Here is a 26,981-nt window from a genome sequence, read left to right on the forward strand (position 1 = left end):
TACTCTCAGGCTTTCCTCAAAACCCTCAAGAGTGTACTCAACCCTCACAGGCACATCACCAAAGTCCAGAAGAATAAGAATGAGTACCCACCGGAGAAATATCGACAGAAGGACAGAAGGTGGCAGAGACTTGGAAAAATGCCCTCCGGACAGACACTTCCCAGAGACACTTTTCTCTCAACCAGCAGCCTCAAGAACGCACCCTTTCCTGGCTTTCCCCCCTGCCCTCTCACTGCTTGGGGCTACCCCTCAGCGAATGCCCTGCCCCCAATTCCTGGTCTCAGGCTCCCCTGGGGGAGGGGACCCAATCTGATACCCAACTATCTATCGTGGGTATCACAATGCATTCTTTCGCACATTTTAAACCTCCATATAAATGATATCATACTAACTTGCGTTTTGCACTTGTGACTTATTTACTCATTTTGCAGCTTTCTGGCACATGGAAAAGTAACCTGGCACAAAACATAGTTGGTTCCCAAATGTCAAACAATGAGGCTGCGTCCAACTCACCAAACTCTGTGTTCAATCCTTCTCGATGCATATCCCACTAATGTCTATGGGTGCTTTTGAACGTGAAAAAAATCCCAGCACAGAGTCCACTTTCCAGTGAGATGCAAAGGTCTGTGTACATGGAAGAAAGAAGAATATTTGAACAAAAGTATTCATTTCCTGGAGTAAAGGATTACATTACCGCACTGAATTGGCCAGGTGAGTCTCCCGACTCTGAAAGTCTAATTCACCCCTGCTCCCCACATACCCAGCTTGGGGACTTGCACATAGCAGGCATTCAATGAATCAAGGACTCATCATTGTATTGATGAGAATACTGGAGCCCCAAAAGATATGAGATCAAGTATCCACAGCCAGTTAGCCGCAGACCTGGAAAGTAGGACATAGTTCACCAGAGCACTAGGATGGGATATTTTTCCATGACGTAGAATGTCAGCAGAATCTAGACTAGAACCCAGTCTCCATGGAAAGGAAACTCTCTCTTCTTCTTTCTTTTCCAGTTTTTTTTTTAAATTGAGATGTGACATACATATGGTGAAATGGAAAGACCACCCTTACCTGAATTTTTACATTTTTTCACCATCAGATTGAGAGATTCAACATTTCCAGCTATCCCCAAATTGTCTCTATGACCCCTCTCAGTCAATTATCCCCACCCTGAATGCTATCAAAGAGAATTACTGTTTCTGTTTCTCATACCATAGATTACTTTTGGCCCATTTTGGAACTTTATATAAATAGAATCACACAAATATATATTTTTTGACATCTAACTTCTTTCACTCAGTACTATGTCTGTGAGACACATCAAGGTTGCACATATCAGTAGTCAATCCTTTTTCCTTGTTGGATGGCATATCTTTGTATAAATACATCACAACTCTCTTACCCATTCTATTGTCGATGTACATTATAGGTTATCTCCAGTTTGGAGCTATTATAAATAAAGCTGCCATAAACATTCTTTTTTTTTTTTTTTAAGTTTTATTTATTTATTTTTTTTAGTCATCTCTAACCCCAGTGTGGGGCTTGAACTCACAAACCAGAGATAAAGAGCTGTGTGCTTTTCTGACAGCCAGCCAGGTGCCTTAAACATTCTTAATTGTGTCTTTTGGATAATAAACATTCCGATTTTTATTGGACACATACCTGGAAGTGGATTGCTAGGTCATAGGATTAGCATATCTTTCACTTTAAAAGATGCCTTACTTTAGGGAAAATGAGAAGGGTTTTCCCTCACCTGGCAAGGCTGGCAGGGAGTAAAGTTCCTGTTTCTAAGTGTCTCCTCAATAAAAACCAGAGTCTTTCATTGGAAAAGAACCGAGAGAGGCAGTGACCTGACCTCCCACGCCACATTGGAGTCCTGCCCTCACTCCAGTCACAGCTGACTTGAGCTGGGCCACTTTCAGGAAGCAGAAGTCACTATCTCCAAAGGACTTGGATACTTCTGCCTCCTGTGGCTTCCATCCACTCATCCCTTTACATCCCTCATGGCTCAAGTAGAACCATACATACTCCTTTGGCTTGGGTTGCAACTCCCAAATCCTTCTGTTGGCACTGAATGCTAGACCAGAGTTGGCTTGGACAGGAATGAAATCTGTTTCCAATTCCAAATGGATTAAGGCTCACTACAGCTTCCATCAGCATTGATGGTGATGATGAGCAAACTAAGCAGAGGTGTTACACAATGAGAGGTTAGGAAAGTCAAAGGGTCCGGTCCACTATTGATCATCTCACTCTTGGTACCACATGACATGGGCTCTCAGATCTTTAAGGCCCCTGGAGATCATCTAATCCAACATTTACCCAGTGCCAAATCCCCAAAGTATTTCCAAACCTCTGTTTAAGCACATCTAAGGGAAGAAACTTAGCTCATTCTAAAGCAACCCATCCCATAGTCACATGGAACCACTTTCTAGAAAGTTCTTCCTTTCAACTTGAAGCTGCCTTCTTTTAATTTCCATCTATGGGTCCTCTTTTTGCAATCTGAGAGCCTTGAAAATAAACTTATTTTTTCATTTAGCCACTGTGCAAACATCATAGGAGCCCATTCAGTATTCGAGAAAGCTGTCCTCATTCAGCAGGTGAGTTTAAGAAGGGTGAAAGCAAGCAGCAGCTAGGGGGTTAGGATGAGGCAAACACTATTTGATGTCATAGTTACTCTAGACTAGTAACCTTTCTATTTTTAATCTTGCTATGGCTTCACTGATTAGCAAAGAAGGAATGTGCAGGCTTCTATTATGTAGCAAGGCCTCCGCGATATTTCCTGTCTCATAACTCAGTGCCCTTGTACTTTGGCAGTCGACCAGAGCAGGATCTGGTCTATCTACAGAGCCCTCTGGGCTAATCTGGTTGGCAGTCTCATGTGTGGTAAGGTAGACTAAGTATGGTCTTCGTAGACATATTAATATGCCCCAAATCAGTAAGCTAGTCTAGCTACTTCTTTGAATCTTGGTTTCATTTATGGCAGAATCCACATTTTAATACCCACCTCAAAGGAACGTCAAAGAATCAGACACGTTCATGTATTTGCAGCAGTTGGCCCCAGAAGATGCTCCATAATCTCTCTTCCTTCATCTTTCTCCCAGAGATGCCCTTGAAACCAGGGATATCTGGTCATGAGAAGGAGCTGCAGCATGGGACCACAGAAAGACCTCTGCCTCTGTCTTTCATTCTAAGCCCACAGCTCTAATTTTAATACTGTGAGGGGGCGCTTGGGTGGCTCAGTGGGTTAAAGCCTCTGCCTTCTGCTCAGGTCATGATCTCAGGGTCCTGGGATCGAGCCCCGCATCAGGCTCTCTGCTCCACAGGGATCCTGCTTCCTCCTCTCTCTCTGCCTGCCTCTCTGCCTACTTGTGACCTCTCTGTCAAATAAATAAAATATTAAAAAAAAAATACTGTGAGGCCCTAAACTCGTGATGATCCTTGAGAAAGTTCGTTAACTTCTCTGAATCTTAGATGTTGAACGTATCAAATTAGACGCTTCCCTAGTCTTAGGGACACATTTAAAAACCTCAGGGCCGAGATACCATCTGTGAATCGCTGCCAGCAAAGCTTTTCAGAGGACACTGGAATTTCCCCCAAGACTTTCTTCTCTGAGTCAACTCCGTAAGAGGCAATTTTCCCCCCAGATTATCTGTTTATCTAAATACCTCCATATACCCCTAGCAGTGTTTGATGCATCTCATACGAGACAATTGACATCTTAAGAACATCCACCATATGGGGCCTTCTCAAATTCTCAGAGTGCGCCATGGAAATTCAGCAACCTTTAATACTTACCGACCCAATTCATCTCTGGGAGGAGGGGTTTTCAAGGCTGTTCAGGCTTGATACAGAGCTCAAAAGCTAAGCAGGGTGGGGCTGGACTGTGAGGGCACCCTAAGGTCAAGCTCAGTACATGACCTTGCTGACACAGTAGCCTCGCCAGCTGTCTCCCTGGGTGATACTGGCCCTGAGTCCTCATGAACAGTTGCTACCTTGGCAGCTGGGAATGTAGGGCCCAGACACCATTGGGGTAATAACCAGTCCAGCCCTCAGAGTACCTCAAGACACTCAATGCCTCCCTGCATGGAAACAATGCCAGCCAAATGCAACAGCTTTGGTAGTAAGTCCCATAGTTTGGCACGAATAGCAACCCAGCCCATCACCCTTGAAATCAGCAAACATGGACCTAGAGTTCCCTCTGCTTCATCTGTTAGAAGGGAACTGGGAAATAAATCAGATTGCGTCCAGTGCCTGCACTCAGTGCTTCTGCCCTGGGTCTTCCCGGGGCAGTGTCTTTTCAAGAATGCATGCCCATGGGCGCCTGGGTGGCTCAGTGGGTTAAGGCCTCTGCCTTCGGCTCAGGTCATGATCCCAGAGTTCTGGGATTGAGCCCCGCATCGGGCTCTCTGCTCGGCATGGAGCCTGCTTCCTCCTCTCTCTCTGCCTGCCTCTCTGCCTACTTGTGATTTCTGTCTGTCAAATAAATAAATAAATAATCTTAAAAAAAAAAGAATGCATGCCCAGTTTCCTGCGTCTCCCAACTGGGTCCATCCTGATGGGTTGAATTGTTACCCTCCTTAGAGAACAGAAATCCAGTTTCCGCCTCTGCGTAATTCTGGTCTCTTCTTGGGTGCCATTTTCTTCCTCCTTGAACTAGACAGCCGTACAAAGGAAACCTTTTGGATCCAGCTTACGGGCTGCAGCTTGCCTCCCCTCTCCAGAATCTTGCAAGTGGTGGGTCAGATCTATCTATGCAGGAGGTCCTTGATCAGGGCAACTCATTCACGGGGAGGACATTTGTTGACATCAGTAATCCAGACATGTTCAAAGAAAGACAATAAGAATGAGCCTAAACCAAATCATTTCTCTGTCAGAGCTTAGAATGAATGAGGAGGCTGCAGGGAGGGGAGGGAGGAGTGCCGAGCAGGGAGGGCCGTACTGGAGGGCTAAGACTGCATCGTAACATCCTAACAAGAAGAGAAGTAAAATCAGACAGGCTCCTGTTGCACACTCTACAATCTCACTGATTTGAGACGGAGGTTAAGCAAGCCTGACAAAGCGGTTCATCAAATCGGAGGTGAGCCCCCATCTCTTGGATTTCATTAATTCCCAGACTGTCTTTCTGTCACTCCCAATCCGTGTGGCTCACCACATGGCGCTTGTATCTTTCTGGCCTGGCTTCTGCCATCCATCTACTGGTGGCCTGACTCCATTCCCCGAAATCAACTCCCTGTTCCCTTCCTCCTGGCTACCGGCCAGCCGCTGGGAATCCTTAAATCCCGGTCGAAGATGAGCGGGACAGCAACTGGTGACTCCCGTTTCCCGAAGGCCTTTCTATTTTTAATTTGTTGCAAATATTCCATGTCGAAGTTTCCTTTCTCTCCCTCTCACCCTCTGTGGTATTTTTAGGCCACACGGGCTCTTCGGAATGAGCATCTCGCTTGCTGGGCGCCGCAAATAGCTTTTCCACCGTACCTGTCAGTCACCGTGTACTATAGGCATGTGTCATGGGGAGAGCAGGTCCTTTCACTCCAGCCTCTCATGCGGGCTCTGCTTCTGTGCGCAGCTAATCTGTCAAGGAATCAAAGACACACCGGCCTCAAAGGGGAGGACCTGGCCCCACGGCCGCCTGCTAGGGTTATTATGAAGGTCCCCTCCATCCTAGACCAGGAGCTCGCTGGGAGCAAGTGGCAGCAGACAGGGGAAAGTCAGAGATCAGGGATCTGAGCAGGGGGAAGGCAACGTGTGTGAGCCGAGGGTGGGAAGGGGCACTTAGGGATCAGGACTTGAAAGCTGAAAGCACCCAGGGATGTTGCAGTCATGACTGCTTTCGGGCAAGGACAGACACAAGAATGATCTGAGATGCTTGCAGGGGAGACCAAAGGTCCCCCCGGTCCGGGGTCTCCTCTGTCAGGGGTGGCTCGGGCGCTTCTGTGGGAAGGAGAGAAGGGTGGAGCAAGCCGGCAAGCTCCCTCTTTTATATCACCCTCCCTATCACTCCTGTGGGGCCAGAGAGAGGCGATGCAGCTGCCTGGCCCTCCCACAAACACTACTGGAAAAGTGTACTTCTGTCAGGGCGGTGGTTCTCAAAGTGTGGGCCGCGGACCAGCAGTGACAACATTGGTGGCAGCAGGCGTGGGGAACTTGTCAGAAATGCAGATTCCTGGGCCCGACTCCAGGCCCATGGAGTCAGAAACTCTGTGATGAGGCCCAGCACTCTGTGTTTTAACTAGCCCCACCCCCCCACCAGCCCATCAGGGATTCGGATGCACACCCAAGTTTTAGATCAACTAGATCAGGAAAAGACAAGGCAAGGATAATCTGGAGGGTCCATCGAAAGAGAATTTTTCAAGTGTGTAAGAGAATGGGATGGAAACATCAGGATGTGTCGCCACTTCTTATGGGATTCCTGAAAGGAATGCCATCAATATCTAAAAAAGCAAAATGGCCGTAGACCAGAGGGAAAAACCAGAATTACTTCTCTGAATTAATGTTCTAATGTTAATAGGACCCTTTTTGATGCTTCCTTAGGGGAGAGGGGGTGGATTTTCAGCAGAAAAACTGTCTGGAGTCAGTTGGGACCAGTGCATGGTGTTTTGATTATGAAGTGAACATCCCCAAAGACCACGCATGCCTGAAATTGCCAAGTCCCCCCAAAGCTTGGGCTTAAAAAGTCACATAAATATGTTATAAAAGAAAACTGATGTTTCTAAAAGAAAAACCTGCAAGGACAGCTTTGAAATTAAAATTCTTGGCTGTTCAGTATAGTAGAATAAAGTAGAAGTCTCCCTCCTTGCTCTCAGCTCACGGCCTTCCATCTTATTTACCAAGAAAATTGAAGTCAGCAGAAGTGAAATCCCACGTGTGCGCCTACCACCAACTACCCCCACCTCCCCGGCCTCTCTACCCTCCTCTCCACATTCCCTTGTGCAAGACCTTCCCACAATGCTGGAAGGCCACGTCCTCCCCTGGTGCCCTGGGATGCTATCAGCTCCAAACATGCTCCTCCTGCAACTACTGGTTACCCCTCCCAACCCAGTGGCACCCTCTGCACGCGGACATTCAGAACTGTGGCCCAGCCTTCACAGTCTCTCTTGACCCTGTGGCCACCACCAGCTACCAAGCTGCTCCTCCACTCCGTTGTTTAGTTAAAAAAACATGACCTGAGTCTAACTTGCTGTGTCTACTTTCTCTGCTCCTTGTCTTTTCAGATCCCTTTCTGGTCAGGCTTCACCTACTCCACCAACATCCTCCTTCTTCAGGTCACCAGAGATTTCCATGTCGTCAGCCCCAGTGACCTGCACTCCAGCTCTCTGGCTCTGCTTCTCAAACAGTCTCTGACATGGTTCGCATCTCACTGGCCTCTCCTTCTCTGTCTCCTCCCTGAGTCCCGTCACTTCTCCCTATCCTCAACTTTGGAATGTTCCAGAATGCTCTGAGTCTTTGCCTACTCTAGCTATTCACATGTTCCTAAGTGAACTCATCCAGTCCCTCAGCTTTACAATATCCACCAGGAGATCAAAAACTCTCCAGAACCAACCATCGCTCTCCACCTTCACCGTTACCACCCTGCTCCAAGCCCTCATCGTCTCTTGCTGGGACTATGACAGTAGCTCCCACCCTTGTCCAACTGGTCTATTCTCTTTCAGACTGGTCCTTTAAAGAGGCAAGTCAGATCATGTTACCTCTCTACCCAGAACCTCAAGTTGTCCCTACAAGACAAGTCTGTCCCTAGACCTGCAAAGCCCTTCCTGACTCTGCCTTGGCTTCTTCTAGGAACTTCTAGGAACTCTAGATCCTAGAAGAATGAGGAAATTCTCCCCTCTTGCTATTGGGCTCCAGCTACTCTGGCTTCCTCAAAGGTCTTTAAATCTATCAAGCTGCTCCCACCTCCAGGCCCTTGTTCTTGCCATTGCCTCTGCCTAGAAATGCCCTTCCCTTATATCTCCATTTCTTTCTTCCTGATTTCATTTGCATGTCTGCTCACCAAAGAGATCTTCCCAGACCCCTTACCCTAAAGTCATCCACACATCCTCACTCCATCCAATCCTACCATCGGTCACTGTACCCTGCATTTTTTTTCATCATAGTGCTTCCCACTCCCTGGGATGCTATGTATGTATTTACTTCCTTATTTGTTGTCTGCCTCCGTCTTATGGAATATATGCTCCATGTTTCCCAGCATCCAGAAAGGTGCTTGGCACATAGTAGAGGTTTCCAGTAACATTTTGTTGAATTGATTAATGGATAAATGAACAAAGGTATGTTCTCTGCCCTACAGAAGGAGGTGAGGGTCGGGTCTTCTCTGTTGGGGAAACTTGACACTTAACAGGGCGAGTACTGGTTCTCTGTCCTAAATCTTGACCTCATCATAACTCTAGGACCTTGAGCAGATGCCTACAACACTGTGAGCTTCAGTGTGCTAATCTGCAAAGTAGTGAGGTAATTGCACTCGTTTTTCCAGGATTGTTGTGATAACAAATGAATACATACATAGAAACTCCTTAGAGGGGCGCCTGGGTGGCTCAGTGGGTTAAAGCCTCTGCTTTCAGCTCAGGTCATAGTCCCAGGGTCCTGGGATCGAGCCCCGCATTGGGCTCTCTGCTCGGCAGGGGGCCTGCTTCCTCCTCTCTCTCTCTGCCTGCCTCTCTGCCTACTTGTGATCTGTCAAATAAATAAAAAATCTTTAAAAAAAAAAAAAAAAAGAAACTCCTTAGAACATAGATACTCCTTAGAACAATGCCTGGCAGGTAGGAAGCATGCACTGTTGCTACCCGCCCTGTGTAAGTTTCTTGGGCAATTCTGGTATATCGCCAGGTTTGAAAATTGGGGCTACAGACTGGAGACCCCATTAGATGAGAAGACAGGAGATGTTCAAGAAAAGCAGAGCAAGCCAGAGGTCAAGGAGAAACTAAAGCAGCACACGCCTGGCTGCTTTCTAAAGGGTGAACAGCTTTGAATGGATCCCAGGACAGGCCCTGTGCTCTCCTAAGGGTATCCAGGTAATCTGCCACTGATCTGGGGGGAATCAGCGCCGTCTCAGTGAGATTCTAGTTGGTTATCCTCACCCAGCTCACCAGTTCAAAGGCAGATGAACTGTCTTCTCCAGCCACAGCGGGTAACAGAAAGATCCATGTACGGCATGCAGGGCTGCCAGGATGTAGAGAACATCACAGGGGTGCTAACCAGGCCCAGCCGTAATAGGGGTACAGTCGGCGGCAACGGCCCCTCCTCCCACCCTCCGGAAGCTTCCACACGCCTCACAAAAACCATCCAATCTGCTCCCTGATGTCAGAAATTGCTTTAGAAGCAGACACGCTTTCCTCTGGATGGCAGAAGATGGCCAAAAGGCAGACACTTCCAGAAGAATCACAGAGGCAAACTGGCCACGTATTTGATCAGTCACTCTGCAAAGGAGGTATTGATAGGAGAAGGGCACGATGGTGTTCTGTGCCCCCACTCACTCCACCCAAACTCGTGGATTTCCCACCTCTGTCAAACCCCCAGGGGAGACTTAATGCACCCCAAGAGGAGCAACGCAAAGGACGCGGCGCTCAGCCACATTTTGTAAGGCACTTCTGTCTCGGCATGTGGTTTCATTTAGCTCAAGTGGAATTACTGCTTCTTTCTGCCTCCCATACCCCTCCGCCCCCTCAGCCCCCTTCCCACAGATCTCTCCCTTCTAGCTCCTTCTACAAATGCCTGCAATTCCTGGAGGGCCCTTCAGGTGTCTGAACTATCTTTCCTGGGCTGGGACAGCTCCCTGCCCAATGGCCTGGATGTCAGCATCCAGGCTCCTTCTTTATCTCCGCCTGAGTCTCCCTGTGCTCTCTGGCCTTACAGGTTCACGGTGTCAGCAGAATTCTAGGCCCTCGTTGGAAAGCACTGATCTAAAAGTATGGAGCTCCCAGCCCTCACCGCTTCCCATCTTTCTTAGGAGATAGTAGCAGATGCTTCTAAAACAATCCTTTTGTGAGACTTGCCTCACGAAAGGGGGTCTCCTCACTTTCCCAAGCCCTGGGGTTTTTCTGAAATGATTATTTTACACAATGTTATATTCGTTTCTGGTGTACCATAGAGCAAGCCTCACTTTTGCATCAATCTCTCCCCACTTTGCTGTCACTGGCTTTTCCTCAAGGGTGCAGAAGGGGCTGAGAGCACAGCTGAGCCCCAGGCCCCCCGGAGGACCATTCCCCGAGCAGCTCCACTAACCCTGACACGATCTTGGGCCGCCCTCCACAGGGTACTGCTCAGGGTGGTGACCGTGGCCCTGGTGTGTCATCCACCTCCAAAAGGAAGGTTAGAGGGACAGGCACTGGACACAGATGACCCCATTGAATCTTTACAGCCTTTCTACAAAATAGGTATTACCATCCTCTTTTTACAGGTAAGGACCCCAGGCCAGGGGAAGGGAGCGAACTTGCCCACAGCGCTCCAGCAAGTCCATGTGGCACCTGCCACGTGAGCCCGTCTTTTGAGGATGCCCATGGTTCGGAATCATCTTTGAACTGCCCCCTCCCCAAAGTGTGTGCATGCACACACATACACACACACAGAACACACTCCTTTTATCATTACAATCAATAAGCGAAATTGACAGCACATTACCCCAAATGATCCATTAGAGTCTCTAACTTGGGTTATGTAATGTGGAAGATATAAACCAAAACAGACTCCTAAGGGGGTAATCAATCTATCCTTAGAGCCAGGCCTGGCGTAGAAGAATCAGGAGTCCAAAATCCTGGGTTAAAGTTCTTGCCCAGCCACTTACCAGCTCTGGGACTTTGGAAAATCTTCCATTATCTCTCCAAGCCTGTCGCATCTGCAAAATGGGAACTTTGACACTTGCCTTACCTGCCTCATGAGCAGAATCGAATAAGTTCATGGAGATTGTATCGATGCACCTGTCAAGAAAGAAGACAACAAATGCCTTTGCAAGCTCAAGCTATTATGGTGGCATGGACAGTAGAAATGGTATAGTCACTAACTCAAATACACAAAATTGTAACTTTCAAAAATTTCCCGTAAACAGGACTTAAATCCTATCTGGGGCTCCCATCTGTCTGATGCAGAAAACATAGCACGGTCACTAATAGGCTGTCAGACACTCCAGCGATTTTCTCAGTCATCCAGATTGAAACTCAATGCCAACACACAGTTCCCTGCATCGCCTCCCCTCCTTTCCCTAGGCTGGTGCGTGGCTCCGGTGTTCCCCAAATGTTGTCTGAACACCAGCAGGAAGAGGGTCTTCCTCAAAGTCGCCATCTGTCTATGTCTTTCAAGATGTGCCTGTGTCCTCTTGCTTTCCTGGTTGGGTGGTCTGTTCTCTGCTGAATGATATACCTCCTCTCTGTCTCTCTCTCTCTTTCCCTGTCTCTCTCTTGATTCCTTTTAGTCTAGCCTCTAAATATGGGCTGTTTTCAAGATTCAGTACTTGATCTTACACCATTTTTTCCTACTTTGTTTCCCTCAGACACTTTATCTACCTTTCTGGCTTCACATCAAAGGTGAAGATCCCCCAGATCAAAGCTCTGGCCCCAGTGCCTCCCCCCTGATCATCACACGACCATGATGGTGATCTCGGAAGGAACCATTCATTTTTCCTGCGGTACTTTGTATCTCCAGCCGCCTGGCAGACACCCCCCGCCCCCACCTGGGTGCTTTGTAACCATCCCAAACTCCCTCTGGCTAAGGCCAGATTTAGGATCCGTCCCCCAGAGAGCCAGCTCCCCAATATGGTGCCTCATGGCTCCCAAGGGAGGTGCCATTAACCTCCCCCACCCCAACACGCCAGGCACAAGTTCAAGGCTTGGAGCCTCTCTGCATCGTTTTTTCTCTCTCTCTCCTTGCATCTGCTTGAGCCTTGTGATGCTCACTTCTCACCACTTAAGGTCTCTGGAAGCTGTTTTCCTTTTCCGCTCATACTGGCACCACCAGCGTTCAGGCGATTATTGCTTCATGCCTCAATTACTAAAATCGTATCCTGATTTGCTTCCAATTAAAATGCATCCCGCCCGACAAGTCTCTTATCTACTTCCCGGTGACCTCCCAATCAATACTTGTTGAAACATAAGGGGTTCTTAATGGGTGGCACCGGGTTAGCAGATGGGCTCCAGGGGAAACTGCGAACCCTCTGAAATAATAGGAAACATTATTTAAACCAGATGATTAGAAATTTGATTTACGATGCAAATGTTTCTCGGGGAGGGAGCGAGTGTTTCAACCTACACTCACACCTGAAAGTCTCTGCAGCTCGAGTTAGGAGCTCTCCGGAGAGCGCATCTGAAGGGAGAAAATGAAGGCCTGCGACCCAGAGTCAGTCTTCATTCATCATTGGTTCCAGGGACTCTAATCAGCCAATCAGTCATTCTGTATATGTGGAACACAGACGATATGCCAGAATTTTCGAGGTAGCATTTCACTTCATCTTTATCATGAGCCTTTTATGGCACCCATTTTACAAATGAGGGCACTGAGGCTCAGCCAGAGGAGAGCCCTGGCTTGAGGCTACACAGCTGGACAAGAGCGCTGGTACCCAGACCCAGTCTACATCCAGCACTGGCATTCCCTCCCAAAACCATTTTGTCTCCCCAACCTTCTGTGTGCCGGCGACTGGCCCTGCCCTCGGCGTATAAACATGAACAGAACTGAGCGAAATGGAAGTTAAAGCCCCCGGCACTGGGCCCAAGGCAAAAGTAGGGATTCAAAGCAATTGGTTCAAAGAATGATTATTGAAAAGCATCGGGCCGAGTGCTCAGCTTAGGGAATTGGCAGGGCGATAAGGGAAGGTCATCCAAAGTGCCAAGGCAGTGCCAAGCAAGAGGGTCCAACTGCCGGGGACAACCAACTGACCATACTGTGACCATTGAACAGTGAGCCACTCAGAGCCAAAGGCTTGGTCTCCATCAGCCTCTCTAATAGCCTTCAAGACACGGCTATTAAATAAATCAAGTCCAATCTATAATTCTACAGATGCAACTAAAAGCAAGAAAAGAGAAGAAATACAGAAAATCAGCTGGGAAATTCTGGCTGGTAAAACTATAGGTGAAATTTCCCTTTGTCTCATAGATAAGTACCTCACAATCCAAACAAAGAAGGGAATCAACATTATCTAAAGAGTGGCGGTAGGATCCCGGGGTCCGGGGGACAGAATGTCCCTCTCCAGTCTTGTCTCACAGAGGACCCGCAGGTCTGTTGCATAACGTGTCCTTGACCGAGTGGAGCTGGGACTTATCGTTAGGGCAAGTTTATCTCACAGATAAACACAGGGGCACTCCCCGAGGCGTGCAATTTGACCATACTGTGTGGGGAAAATCAACCGTTAAGATTGTGGCCGGCTAGAGAAATCAGAAAACCAGACTGACAGGCTCAGCCTGGGTTTTTAATTAATCATTCTCTCATCCTTCTGTCCCCTTCTAACCACGGCCACCAGCTCTCGGTTCCTCAGCTGGGAACTCTTTTCCTCAGTCAGGGAGTGACAGCCCCTCTCCCTCTCAGGGGACACTCTCCACCATTACGTGATATGACCACGGGCCACCTCGGGGAGCCCTGTTCAAGCTTTTCATTGGTGATTGCCAGCTCACCTCAGAAGTCCCAGCACAAAACTACGTGCCTTCTGCTCCCCTTACTTTGTTTTCAACTCCCAGCGCCCTAGTTTCCTCCACACTTGGGGAGGGAGCGTGTGAAAAGCTCAGCAAGCCGACACAGAAGCGAGCCGGGTTCAGCCACAGTAACCACGAGGCAAGGGACACGTGTTGCTTCTCTCTGATTTTCTTCTGGGCTGATGGGAGAGGCCAGGTTCCTGGCTGAGAAAGCCACACATGTGAGGCAGCATTCATCCAGGATAATAGCGAGGAGACATTTGATTCCAACTTTGGCCAGCATCCCCCACCCCCACCCTCCACCCTTACATAGGAAGTGGGCTTTTTTTTTTTTTTTTCTGGATTCACACTTGGATGCACAGCCTGAACAGTGGCACAGTTGTGCCCATCTGGCTTTCAGGACTTGGTGGGTCAGGAACCCGTGCCCCTATCCCTGCATTTCTGTCTGCTGTCCCAGCCTGGCCCGGGGGACAGGGCCTCTCTCACATTTCCGGCCCACGGGTTGGAGCTCTCCTTGGCGGCTAGAGGAAGATGGGCTCTGGCAAAATCCACACGAAGGAATGGATGCCTTCTCCAGGGATGGAGAGGGGTTTTTATAAATAAAGTTCAGAGAACCAATAGCTTGCTGGAGGCAAGGTAGATCGTTTTAAAAGCAAGTGGCTATGGCGACATTGGCATTTCCTCCAAAGCAAACCTGGCTGGCATGGTCAGGGATAGGGATTAGAAAGTGTCCACGGCGCTGGACACATGGGACCCCTCAGTAAGGAGGCAGAGGGAACTTAACTGGGACGTTTCCGAGGTCTCTCCACATGCAAGCACACACTGGCTCCACCGGGTCACATGCTGCCCCAGGTCACAGACATCGCCTCCAGAAGCCCCAGGTGAAGACAAGCCTATGACAGCAGCTGGGGGGAAATTAAGAGGCTTAGACAGGTGGACGAAAGTCAATGTCACCTTATACTAGGGGTTTTAACCTGGGATCCAAGGAGGAATTCGAATTCAGAGGTCTGTGGACTGAGATGCGAAAAGGTTGTCATTTTTAGACTCCCTGACCTCTAATTGAAATGTAGCATTTTCATGAGCACTGGGCATTGTAGGTAAGCGGTGAATCACTGAAACTAATATTGTGCTGTATGTGGACTAACTAAAATGTAAATAAAAATTTGAAAAGGGGGAAAAATCTAATAAAATTCAGCATTTTCTTTGTTCGCGAACGTAGGAAACAGGCCGCCATTTTATTAGTGTCTTTGGCCACCGATAAACGTCACATCCGTTCATATCGTTGTGGTTGTTCAGAATATCTCAATCTATCATTTCTGCTCATCTGTGCTTCAAAATTATGCCAGCTATTAGACCTGTCACTAGAACTTGCTGTTGAATATATCAATAAAACACATCAATTACTATCTCACAAATGTGTTTACTAATATTTTGATAACTACATTTCAATATAATTGGCTCCCTTTTGAATCTGATGTATTTTTGATGCATCTCAAAAACATTCTTTTGAGAGGGAATGCATTGGCTTCACAAAACTGCCAAAGTGGTCCATGGCGCAGAAATATACGCAGCACTCCCGTGTTTGAACATCTGATGTCAAGGGTCTATCATAAATGAATTGGACAGCTTATTTCAAATAATCACCACAGGCCCACAAGCAAATTTCTCATTGATTGTATATTATGAAGGAAGAAACAGAGGATTAAAGCAGAGTCTATCTGATTTCAAAGGCTGTGATCTTTCTACTACAGCATACGCATGTGCACGCACACACACGTGCACGCACATGCGCGCGCGCGCGCACACACACAGACACACAAATACACATATCTTTTTATGACTCCCAAACATCCAGTCAAAAATTCAATTAGAACAGATACTATTGGTCATCAAACTAAATTAACTAGTGATCTGTCTCTACAAAGCCACAAGAACTGGTTGAAACAATGAAAAAAAAATCAATCTAACAGATGTTTTGTCTAATTGCACTCATAATTTGATGGCCCTCTCCCCCCCTTCCCAAAGTGGCTGAGTAGGCCAAGAATTTCCTGTTCTGGGACACAAGTGAAACGAGCCCATCCAAGTCTAGGCTTCCACACCCCCTCCCCTTCCCACTCCCCTGGACACCTACCCCGTTCTGCCCAACCTAATGGCTTTAGGACTAAATTATTCACGAAGGGAAGGGGAGGGGAGAGGAGGACAGGCCAGGGCAGGCCTAGAATCCATTTGGCCTTGGGTGCTAGGGAGAAAGACAGAGGGGTCTCCACCCTTAGAGAATTAACATTAGAATTTTGAGGACCAGTAAGAAGGAAAAAAATTCCTCCAAGAGGACATTAATTCATGACAACACCAGCAAGGGCCACGAAGGAGGCATTCAGGGCGTTATATTAGAGAGGGTCCTCACCTAGTCTGGGGTCTAAGAAAAGATTTCTCTGAGGAATCGGTGTTTGCGAACTCATCTTTTATAGTATTTATGGTTTTAATATCCTGCTGGCATGTAACCCTCCTTTCATTATAATATGAAATAAAGGCAGGCCTCACCTCTGCCATCTCCTCTTGGAGGAGAAGGGTGGGTTTCCCAGGGCTTCAAGTAAAGACCCTACTTGCTGGGAAGTGGGAGCCGGTGGCAAAAGCGTCTGCCAGACTTGGTTAGTGCACAGCCCCAGACAGCTTGAGGTGCCCCTGGCCGGTGTCAACACAGCTAAGCTGAGCAAGGTTGAGCAGCGCAGCCCACCCCATGTGGCCCAGCTCATCCCCGGCCCCGCGGCTGGTGTGGGAATTGGGGCGCACCAGCCACACGCCTCGTGGGGCATTCTGACGGCCTGCTGCGAATTCCATCAATCAGCTTTGCAGTCCCTTGTCCCAGTTGCACATGCTGTACAGCATAAACCCAGTGTCTTTTCAACTAGAAGCATAACAGTCGCCGTTAGGATGAGGGATGGTCTGGTATGAGGTAAACCTCCTTTTCCCAGGAGGCAAAGACTCCCGGAGTAAAGGTTTAAAATTCCTACTTGAAAACAAAATTACAGTGCATGCAGGAAGTACCCCTTCCGATAAATTATTCCATCCGATTTTGTGATCTCTTTTTTCTCCCTCCTGCCTTCTTTTGACATCACTGATACTGGGCACTCAGCAACATGGGAAAGGAAAGGAGAGGAACAAAGACATTACTGTTAACCCGATCGCAAATAATAAATTGAGTTTTGGAGGGTATTGCTAACAAATACATACAAAAACTCTTTATGCTCAGAATGAAATCTTGTCCTCACTTCAAAATTTCTTCCTAAAGCATCTGTTCTTTTGAAGGAAATACATGATCTCATGACTTACGGGGGAAAAAAAAAAAAGATATACCACCCACATAAGAAATATCCTTATTCTGGAAACTTCTGACTCGTACACCTCTATTTGGTCTCTTGCTATCTACATTCCAAGGGTCATTTTTGTTCTCTAGAGGAAGCCTTATGTAATGGTCACTTACAAAACAGATTTTCCTGGGTTAAAGCATACCCAAGTCATGCTAATAATAACAAGAATGTCACAGCCACAAGTCCCTCTATGCACTTAGAAATTTACTCCCTATTCTTAGCACAAAGAAACTAGAATTCTGTTTCTTTGAAACTAGAATTTCTGTTAATAGATTTGGATTCACTAGCTATTAAAGTAGAAAAACAAAATCACTATCAATCATTCATCTTCTCTATAACCCTTTAAATCATACAACTTGAAGATCTTCTAAGAGCAAAATAGAATTGTACCTCTTTTAAAGAGAGCAAATTTAATATATCATTGGTTTTTATACTTGCCACTTATAAGAAATCATTTGATCGTACTTTATCCGACTTAACAATTATTCTGATTGTTAATGGCAAATTCTTTCATATACTGATTTGAATCCTATCACTAAGGAAATGTATCCAAGTCCACGGTTCTCCATATTTTCGTAGCTTATTTTTTTTAAAGATTTTATTTATTTATTTAAGGGAGAGAGACAGTGAGAGAGAACATGAGAGGGGAGAAGGTCAGAGGGAGAAGCAGACTCCCTGTGGAGCTGGAACCCCGATGCAGGACTCGATCCCGGGACTCTGGGATCATGACCTGAGCCAAGGGCAGTCCCTTAACCAACTGAGCCACCCAGGTGCCCCCTCCTAGCTTATTTTTTCTTCTAAGCTTGTTTTCTTGGACTTCTGGCTGAAATACTAAAGTGTTCTCAAGCATATTAAGCTGATTCTGCAGAACTCTGGTCTGCCATGAATTGTTGACACGCCAATAAAAAGGAGTTCCAAAGTCAAATAAGATCACACTGCAAACTGTGTGTCCTAGGAAAGTGACAAAGCCCCTTGGCATGACCAATGCTTTGAGAAGCCTGTTATGAAGAAACCTATATAACTTTATTTGATTCCGTGTTTCCAAAGCTTATTTAATCGTTGACCTTCCCTCTTCTCCACTGGACCCGTGATCATGGATCATACAACCCTTCCTGTCTTCAGAACACGGTTCAGGAGACTCTTAAGAGCACACGATGGCTGGATCTATGTGCACACACGGTTTTGCCGACTGTGGTTTGATTCATGCAAACTAGTATGTGGTCATGAGTTGCTTTCAAAGGTTGTTTTCAAAGGGACTGCACATTTGACTTTTAGCTCAAAGATAGAGCAAAAAAAAAAAAAAAAAAAAAAGAGGATTTTCCTTAAAAAAAAAAAAATCTGTTTCTGCAGGTAGGTAACACCAACTATCCCTATGCAAATCTGGAAATCCAATCAAGATCATTTCTCCAGGACTGTCTCATTCCTTCTTTCAGGGGCGCCTGGGTGGCTCAGTCCCGACTCTTGACTTCGGCTCAGGTCACTATCTCAGGGTACTGAGATCAAATCCCACGTGCGTCTGACTGGGAGCTGGGTGTGGAGCCCGCTTTAAGATTCTCTCTTTCCTTCGGCCCTTTCCCTCTTTTAAATAAATAAATACAAGTCTGTCTTTTGTTTCAATTCTGTCTCCCAGTTAGCAATTTCAAGACAGAATCCTGGGGTTCGGAAATGAGAAACCCGGAGTGTTGGAGCTTGAAGAACTTGAGAAAACTCCAAACCCTTCCATTCACTAATAGTTCAAGAAGTCACCCTGCTTCCCTGTGCCATCTCCTCAGACTCAACATCGCTGAGTTTCCCTATTGTTTACCAACAAGCCAGTGTCCTTTGCGCTCAAGACAGGCGCCCACAACACATTTAGGTGCACGAATTCTGTAGGTTGTCAGAGCACGTCCGATGGGGCGAAGTCTCTAAGGGAAATTTCACATCACAGTGTGAGGTCTTCGAATCTCGCATATGGAGTTATTTCTTCACTAGGGTCTTGTAATTAATTCCAATTAAGGGAAACATTAAGTAATGTTTTCCAATTAAACTCACAAACAGTTTTCGACCCATGGTAGAACGCCTGTTTGTTCTTTGCTAGGGACATTAATATTATTAAGCACTGGGAAAAGACAGTGTTCATGGCTTGCATCTCGTGGCAGCTGCAGAGTTTGTTTTTCTAGAAAGGACCAAGATACGCTGCTTGTTCTTGGGTTGTGCATTTATTTGGGGTGGCTGTGGTGGGTGGAGGAGGAGCCCTATTGGAGATTTGGGGGAAGATCTAAAGCCGGGGAGGGTTCTGCCTCTCTCTCCTTCCAGCCTTCCTCACCCTGCTGTTGACCTAACTGCCCTTCCCTGGGGGGAGCGATGCTCACGAGTCAAATCCTACACCTGTGGCTGATTCTCAGGCAACACAAGAAGACTCTGCCACGTTAGAAGCAATTGGCTGTTTGCAGGAAGCACGATGATCTGTAGTCACATCTCATTAGGGGCGCCTGGGCCCTGTGGTGCACGAGTGAAGCAAACGCTGCCAATGTAATTTGTTTTATATGCCTAATTCTCTTCCTTATAATTAACATCTGAAATGCGAAAACAAAACGAGAGTGCTTTGCAGGCGTCTGGGCTCCGTGGAGCACTTTCAGGGAGACTAGGATTTTAGGGCAGTCTTTTCCACTGCAAACAACAGGGTGTGCCCGGGGTGGGACATCCAGAGGTCACCCTGGAGGGCTGATCCCTGGGGTGCAGTATGTGTGGGGAGGGAGGAGGGGACAGAGGAGGGGGAGTCGGCATTATCGTTCACCCCCTTGCACTGGTTGAACTGCTGCCATGTTCTCTGGGATGAAGGGGTCCTGCAAAGGTGACTCAGCCGTGGGACAGAGCCACCAGTCAAGACCTCGCTGTACATGGCCCTAGGCAGCCTTTGTGGCCATTCCTCCACTGCCTTCCCCCCACGACAGCTGGAAGAAGTCAGACACCGAGGGACAGAGGAGAGTGAGGAGTAACGGGTCTTCTGCCACCAACCAGACTGTGAAACCAGGCGCGATTGTGGTCCGCCAAGTCTCTGCAGTGGGAACGGGGCTGAGCTGAAAGTTTCTGGTTTGATCATCAGATCTGGAGCCTGCCCATCTCAGACCGGCCAGATGAGATCAAGTCCGTATCATGGGTGTACTGGTGGCTCTCTTGGTTGCGAATGCCAGAAACTGACCCTAGATAACTAAAGTCGAAGGAGAATTTGTTGGCAGGGTATCAGCTCAAAGACTTGAGAAAAATGCCTCCTGAGGTTCCCGCTAATCAGTAGGAGTCATGCAGCTCCTCGTCTCCCACCAAACTCCAACTGGGACCATGGGAAGAAAGCTCAAACATGGAGTAGCCAAAATGTTACAAGTGTTCCCTAGCATTGGGCAGCACTCTTGGCAGCATGTAGGCTGTTAATGGGTCTGTGCAACTCAAAGATATAGCAGATTTGTAATGGCAGTGAAAACGGGTTTTTAATCTCCCCTGGTATTTCTGGTCCCAAGTATTTCTGTCCAGGTCCTGGTTAGTGTCTTTCTGTCCCCCTCCTCTTCCCCCTTTTCTTTTTCTTCCTTTTCTTTTTTGTCATAAGCACATCCGTAATCCTTTGTTGAGCAATTACGCAATTTGGTAGGCGGTTTACATTCATCATTTCATCTCCATGGCACCCACGAAGTACACAGGATGATTCCCATTTCCAGGTAAGGAAATTAAGGTTTTAAAAGGGAAACAACTTGCCCAAAGTCACTCAGCTAATGTATAACAGAAGTGGGATTTGAGCTGGTGTTTGGCTGACTTCAAAGCCCGAGGCATAGGTGGGATAAAGGACCCCCTCTCAACATTAAAAAAATCTATAGACACCAACAAGATAATGTACTTATAGCATGTATTGATTAATGACAGGGGCACCTGGCTGGTTCAGTCGGTAGAGCAAGAGACTCTTGATCTCAAGGCTGTAAGTTTGAGCCCCATGCTTGGTGTAGAGATTACTTGAAAATCAAAAATCTTTAGGGGCACCTGGGTGGCATAGTTGGTTGAGTGTCCAACTTGGTTTTGGCTCAGGTCGTGATCTCAGAGCTGTGAGATGCAGCCCCAAGTGGGGTTGTGCTCAGTGCAGAGTCTTTCTGCCCCGCCTGCTCACGTGCATGAATGCACGCACGCACACACACTCTCTTTCTCTCTCTCATAAATGCATATATCTTTCAAAAAAAAAAGAAATTAAAATCTTTAAAAAACTTTAAAAAATACATAATGACAAAGCAATGTTAATCCATATAAATTAAAATCTACTTTATGAGTCCCAATCGTACCTACACAAAATGCTTTTAATCACAACAGGATATCGGTGATTTGTAAATCATATGTGAAGGACATGTTATCTAGCAAGGCTTTCACCAGGCCCCTCACACATGCCCCTTGCAATAACTATGTCCCCTCAATGCACCAGTTAGGAGGCAGGCACGGGACTGGAGTTTGGCCTGTTGATTCAGAACTCTGATATGACCCAGAAGTCATGAACGACTGCAGTAAAACCGTCGTAACTCTGTGGCGGCCATAGAACATGCATCATAAATGTTGAAGGAGGGCAAGGGGGAAGGGAGGGAGGGAGGGAGAAAGAAATGGAGGAAGAAGCAGAGGGGCGGATTTAGTTAGGAGAAACCAGCAGGAGAAGCTGAGCCAACTTGAAGGTTAAGACTAACAGGTTCCCCATGTTCAAAGGCCAAGTTCAGAAAAGTCAGCTCCTGCTGGAGTAACAGGCTGACTTCACAGGTCCTGGAAGGTGAACTGAAGCAGGGAGGCCATAACCTTGAGGAGGCAACCAGGGACCAAAGGAGCAGAGAGCCAGGGAAAGGGCTCCCGTAATGAGACACAGGCTGGGTCACTGTCAGAAGGAAAGGAACCAAGCACCAAGACCACAACACACCACGGGCCACCCAGTGGAGGGCTTCTCTTACCACGCTGCCAAGGGGGCAAAACAGGCTTCAGGGTTCCAGACAGCTTCACCCCTTCCATGCCTCCTGGAAGACATCGTTTGCTGGACTGCATTCTCTGGGACGCTCTTGTTCTGTGAGATCTTCACAGGGCTTTCTACAAAGAATATGTGCTGAAATTCTATTCCCCTGTTGGAGTTTTACAGTATACACGAGCATGCTAAAGGCTGTTGCAAATGTGAAGCAAACACACCCATTTACCTTTATTGAACCAAACTGATTTTCCAAACTTACTTGACCCTGGCATCCTGTTGGCAGACTGCCCGTTACCATCTCAGAGAGCACTAAGGTTCCAAGATAAGAGGTACAGAAATACTACCCTACAGCACAGCCACCCTAGAGTCGTGTGGACCCTTCTTCCATGGAGGCATGTCCTAGAAGCCACCTCTCTCCTTGCTGTCAGCTTTTCAACATGCACACTGTTTAGGTTTCTGTGCATATTCATCCTGACTCCAGAAAAGTCCAGAAAAGTCAGTGGCCAATGGAAGTATTTCTGAGGCCCTTAGATCATCTCTTCTGGAGTGTTTTCCTTGACTCTTCCCCATCCCAAGCCTACCTCAATCCCACCGACCCCAGCTGGCCACCACATCCCCAGTGTCAAGGTGAAGAGCACACACTGGGAATCTATCTGCCTGGCTGTGAATTCTGACCACTTTGTCCGCTCTGCCACGAGACTGTGTATAATTTCAGAGCACAGGCTGTGGCTGTAGCTTTGTTTCTTGCGTCTAGCCCAGTGCCTCACACGTGCTGTCCATCCCTCATTTAACCTGGTGGATAAAGAAATGATCTTTTGTGATTTCGAGAGAAACCAAACGAGACCAAAATTTGTTTTCTAGAAAACCACAGCAAATTGAGAGCGATCAGCTGATGATTAAACACACACACACACACATACACACACACACACACACACACACACAGATCTCAGGTGTGAAGCCACAGCTGAGAGATGTCTGCTCCCATATATATCCCATTGTTGGTCTCATCCCTCCAAGTGCATAATTACAAAACAAATGGTAAATGCCTTGTTTCATTTGAGCATCTTCTTTTAATGGAGAATTGATTTTCTCTCCCTTAGCAAAAATTTTCAGTGGCCTTACAAAGGGGAAAAATTAACTCTTACATTTGCATGTCAAATGTTTTAATTTTCAATTATAAAATCTGTCTTTCTAAGACATTCTAGAAATGGCAGCAGAATGGAAGCCTGGCTGCGGGCTCTAAATTGCTCTTAGCAGCTCAACTTTCTAATGTTCCTTTCTGGGGCAAGCATTTCTTAATTGGGTGGGAGTTTCCAGACTTTTCATCTGTCTTCTTCGTTTGCGAGGCGGGGGAAGAGAGCTGTTTTGATTCCCAGGCCTGGGTTTTCTTAACAATATGATTGTCGGGAATGCTCCTGGCCTTCCACTCTCTTGCTCCAGCCACAAGGAGAGAGGCATCACTTCGTGATTCCTACCTGTAAAAGGGAAGGGGAAAAAAAAGCAGAGAAAGTGGTAGAAGTGGGAAGATCTCCACAAGTCAGCCCCCAGGACCATCAACTTTCAAATTTCAGAACAGAAACAGACTCAAGAGGGTTTATTCTTCCCTATTTAAGCAAGATTCTGTTAAGCTAATCATATGCCACAAACCTTTAAAACAGCCATATTCTGGTTAGCAGAGCATTTTTACAGCTGTTTTGCCTTGCGGTGACAGACTTTCTCACTCTGTCCTTGTCCTAAACTCAGACATGACAGTGGGAATGGACCAAAAAAAGAAAAATGCAATGAGAATTATCAAATATCAAAGAAGAAAATACCAAAGTCTGTGTTTTCCCCCATTGGAGGTTTCAATTCACCTGGGAAGTGTTTTGTAGTTTGTAGCGTGTTTCAAGTTTAAAACCATCACAGTCCCAACACTCTAAAAAAAAAAAAACTCTCCTCCGTGTGTGTGAGCGTGAGTGTGTGTATGTGTGTTTTCTCGCTCAGTTTTTCGGTTTTGGTTTTTTGCTTTCACGAAGCACAAATGTGAGGATGTTTCCTGGACCAGCGCAGGACTTCAGAAAGACTACCTCTGTCCTTAGCCTTGAAATAGACAGGATTGTTGTCTCTAGGCAAGTCATCCTAGCCAGCGCCGTCCTGTTTCCCCAACTCCATAAACGGAATGTACTTGTGTTCAGTCCTACAGATAAGGCACAGGGGCTATTTAAAAAGTTAGCCAATCTGGGGCCTCCCAGGGGCTTTCACAAGGTAGAAAACGTTAATATTCTAAATAGTTCCAGCCTTCTCTAGCCAACGCACGTTTCGAGTTGCTTCATCATCCGTACAGAGCCTTTTCTTTAATCTTCCCCAGGAGCGTGTGTGCAGGTTCAAATGGTGATAATTACCATAAAACAATTGTGTTGTCCTTCTCCCAATAAAAATCGCTCTGTTAATCAGCCAACGCACAGCCCCCTTGTCTGAGGACCCTTATGCCAAACTGGCGGGGTAGAACGTGGCTACAGATAAATTAGCCCACGTGTGATTGCATGCGAAAACACATTGATTTGGGATTTTTTCCCCCCTCTCCCGTTCAACCTGACAACTTGTCTAAATAGGCTTCTGCCACGACCTGACAGCTCCTGGACAAGCTGTGTACAACAGGCCATTAAAACGAAATGCTCTGAATAGGGAGAGTACAAAACACAGACAAAGGGATAAGATTGAAAGATAAAAGGATGAACAAAGGAAGTGTGGAGGGGGGCTTTGGGGGGAGGTGGGGCCTGAAGACGTCCCCTTTAATTGTGCTTTCAGACTTTGTTATAGGTTGGAGTCTCCGGAGCAGCCCCTGTGATGGAGTTTAGGGTGAAGGCTATTTCGGAAGGATAGACCCTCAATGGCAGAAGGCAGGAGGCAGGGGCAGGACTGGGCAGAGGGATAAGCCGAGCCGTGATGCAGGCTGGACAGAGTCCCGAACAGCCCCCCTCCCCCACAGAGCTCAGCGTGCTCCTGCGTTGGCACCAAACGGTTGGGAATGTATTCCCTCTTTCACTTTCAGTCTTTGCAAAGCCAAGGGCGTGCTCTTGGGCAGGGAGATCCCTGCATCTCCACCTGAGCTGCCATACAAAGTCCTTCCCTGGATGGGCATGAGATTGGCCACCTCCGACATGAGTGTAGCCCACCTCCCTCCATCTCTGTGGTCACTCCCCAGCCCAGATGGCGTTATCAATTTCCATTGAGCCCAGCCTAGTAATGGTCCCTCTTATTAAGCACTAACCAGCCCCATGCTACAAGCTGTACCTACCATTCCGTGCATTCTCGCAACAACCACAAGAGGCAGGGATTTTAAAATTCCCATTTTGAAGATGAAGAAACTGAGGGCAAGAAGGACGACTCATCACATAGCCTAGACCTGATGAATGGTTGTTGACACCTACACCCAGGGCTGCCTGATTCCAAAGTCCACTCTCTAATCTATGACACTACCCGTTTGCCCTGCTATCCCCAAGTTGGGTGTTCTTGGCAAAACCTCCCCTAAGCCACATTGACATAAAGCAAAGAAGCAATTGCTGTTCGTTTATATGGAGGAATTGTTGAGCATTCCCCGACCCCCAAAATCACCTCTCTTAGACTTGTCTGATACCTTAGGCCACATCTTGCTAACGGATGCATAAAATACATCAAGATAAAGCATAGATGCTCACAGACACAGTTCAAAGCTCAGCGGCCTGATGCGGAGGTGCTGAGTGGAGTTCTGGGGGAAGGAGCTTGGGGGGCCTCTCTCACCACCTCTTTGACGGTTCGCTGCAACACAAACGTGGAATGCTAATTTTGCTGCTATTTTCACTCTTTGCCTTTTCCCTCATAAAAGCAGAAGTCCTTCATTCAGTTAGCAAAAACAGGCCCAGATGTAGGTATTTTGTAAAAGCGAAGTGGCCTAAGGCAAGACTTTGAAAAGTGGGGGATAGCTGTATGCCCTCGGGAAAGGTTGAAGGTCTGTGGTCTACTGCGGACCACTGCAGCAACTCCCTCCGATATCATCCGCAAGAGTTTAATAGAAAACAATTTTATTAGGATCTTGGAGCTCACAGAAGAGCCTATTTCTTGGGCTGGGAGGTGTTGCAGTGGATCCTTGCCTTAGCTTGGCCACCAGACCCCCATAAGTGTTTTATTTAGCACATACTGTGTTCTGCTGTCTCTGGTTGGATTCCTGTGGAACCAGACTCTAGATTTTTTAGGCCTTGCTCTTGGGATCAACACCCAGGGAAGAGAGGGGCAAGAAGCAGGGGTGGCCAGACCAAGAATCTGAACTATAGTCAGTCCAGTTCCACTGAAGGCCTCAGATGACCCCCTGGAAAGCTCTAGACCTGAAATGGCTCATCATAGTTGTTCTGAGTTGAAGCAAGGAGGCTGAGCCTTTATATGTTGTACTAGATAGTGGCTGGGTATGGGATACCATGTGGAAGGAGCATGACCTTGGGCTAGGGAGCTCTCTGCAGCTAAGACAAATCACAAAGTGGGGCTCAGCTTAAGGCTGTTGGGACTCAACACTCCCAACCCCTAGGGGAATGAGTTCTTCATTCCATAAAGGAGATCCAAGAGGCAAGTCACAGTCCCCACTATAATTCTTTTCTTCCCGATACTCCAAGGGTTATTCATTATTGGTCCCATTTTACAGGAGAGAAGAATGAGGACAAAACAAGTGAATGACTTATCCACAGACATGCAGGTAACATTTAACTATCAACCCATTCATTTAACAAATGTTCATTGAGTACCTTCTGCATGCCAGGCATTGTGCACTGTCCTGAGCATGTAATGTTGAACAGAAAAAGACCCCTGAGCTCATCTAAATAACGTAATAGTATTGACAACTATTCCAGGTACAGAAAAAAAAAATAGAAGCTTATTTCTTTAGAATAGCTATCTAAAAACTTGCTCCAGGAATAAACATTTGAAGACTGCTTATACCTATACACCTTTCCAAGAAAGTTCAAAAATTGTAAACATATATTCCTAAAATTTTGAGAATGGGGAAAAGCAGATCCAACTTGACCATGAAATCCATAGCATAATGAAGAA

The 26,981-nt window shown here is 46.9% G+C and overlaps 2 long non-coding RNA genes across 5 annotated transcripts in view; both read right to left on the bottom strand.

Annotated features, from left to right (window-relative positions):
• LOC309856564 overlaps positions 1–12,352 on the bottom strand; it is a 131,941-nt gene extending 119,589 nt beyond the window's left edge. For 2 of the 3 annotated variants that reach the window (XR_014307278.1, XR_014307281.1), the window contains exons 1-4: positions 12,237–12,352; positions 10,772–10,904; positions 5,476–5,571; positions 514–624 (exon numbers count right to left, since the gene is read on the bottom strand). This is a non-coding gene — a long non-coding RNA (uncharacterized lncRNA). The remainder of the gene's footprint in view (positions 1–513; positions 625–5,475; positions 5,572–10,771; positions 10,905–12,236) is intronic. The other variant, XR_014307277.1, reaches the window with a different exon arrangement.
• Positions 12,353–13,931: 1,579 nt separating this feature from the next.
• The window catches only part of LOC309856565, a 43,143-nt gene continuing 30,093 nt past the window's right edge, over positions 13,932–26,981 (bottom strand). The window contains exon 4 of one of the 2 annotated variants that reach the window (XR_014307282.1): positions 13,932–14,506. This is a non-coding gene — a long non-coding RNA (uncharacterized lncRNA). Of the gene's footprint in view, positions 14,507–23,059; positions 23,402–26,981 lie in introns of those variants that run through there. The other variant, XR_014307283.1, reaches the window with a different exon arrangement.

This window comes from Mustela nivalis, assembly GCF_964662115.1.
Source record: "Mustela nivalis genome assembly, chromosome: X".
NCBI lineage: Eukaryota > Metazoa > Chordata > Mammalia > Carnivora > Mustelidae > Mustela > Mustela nivalis.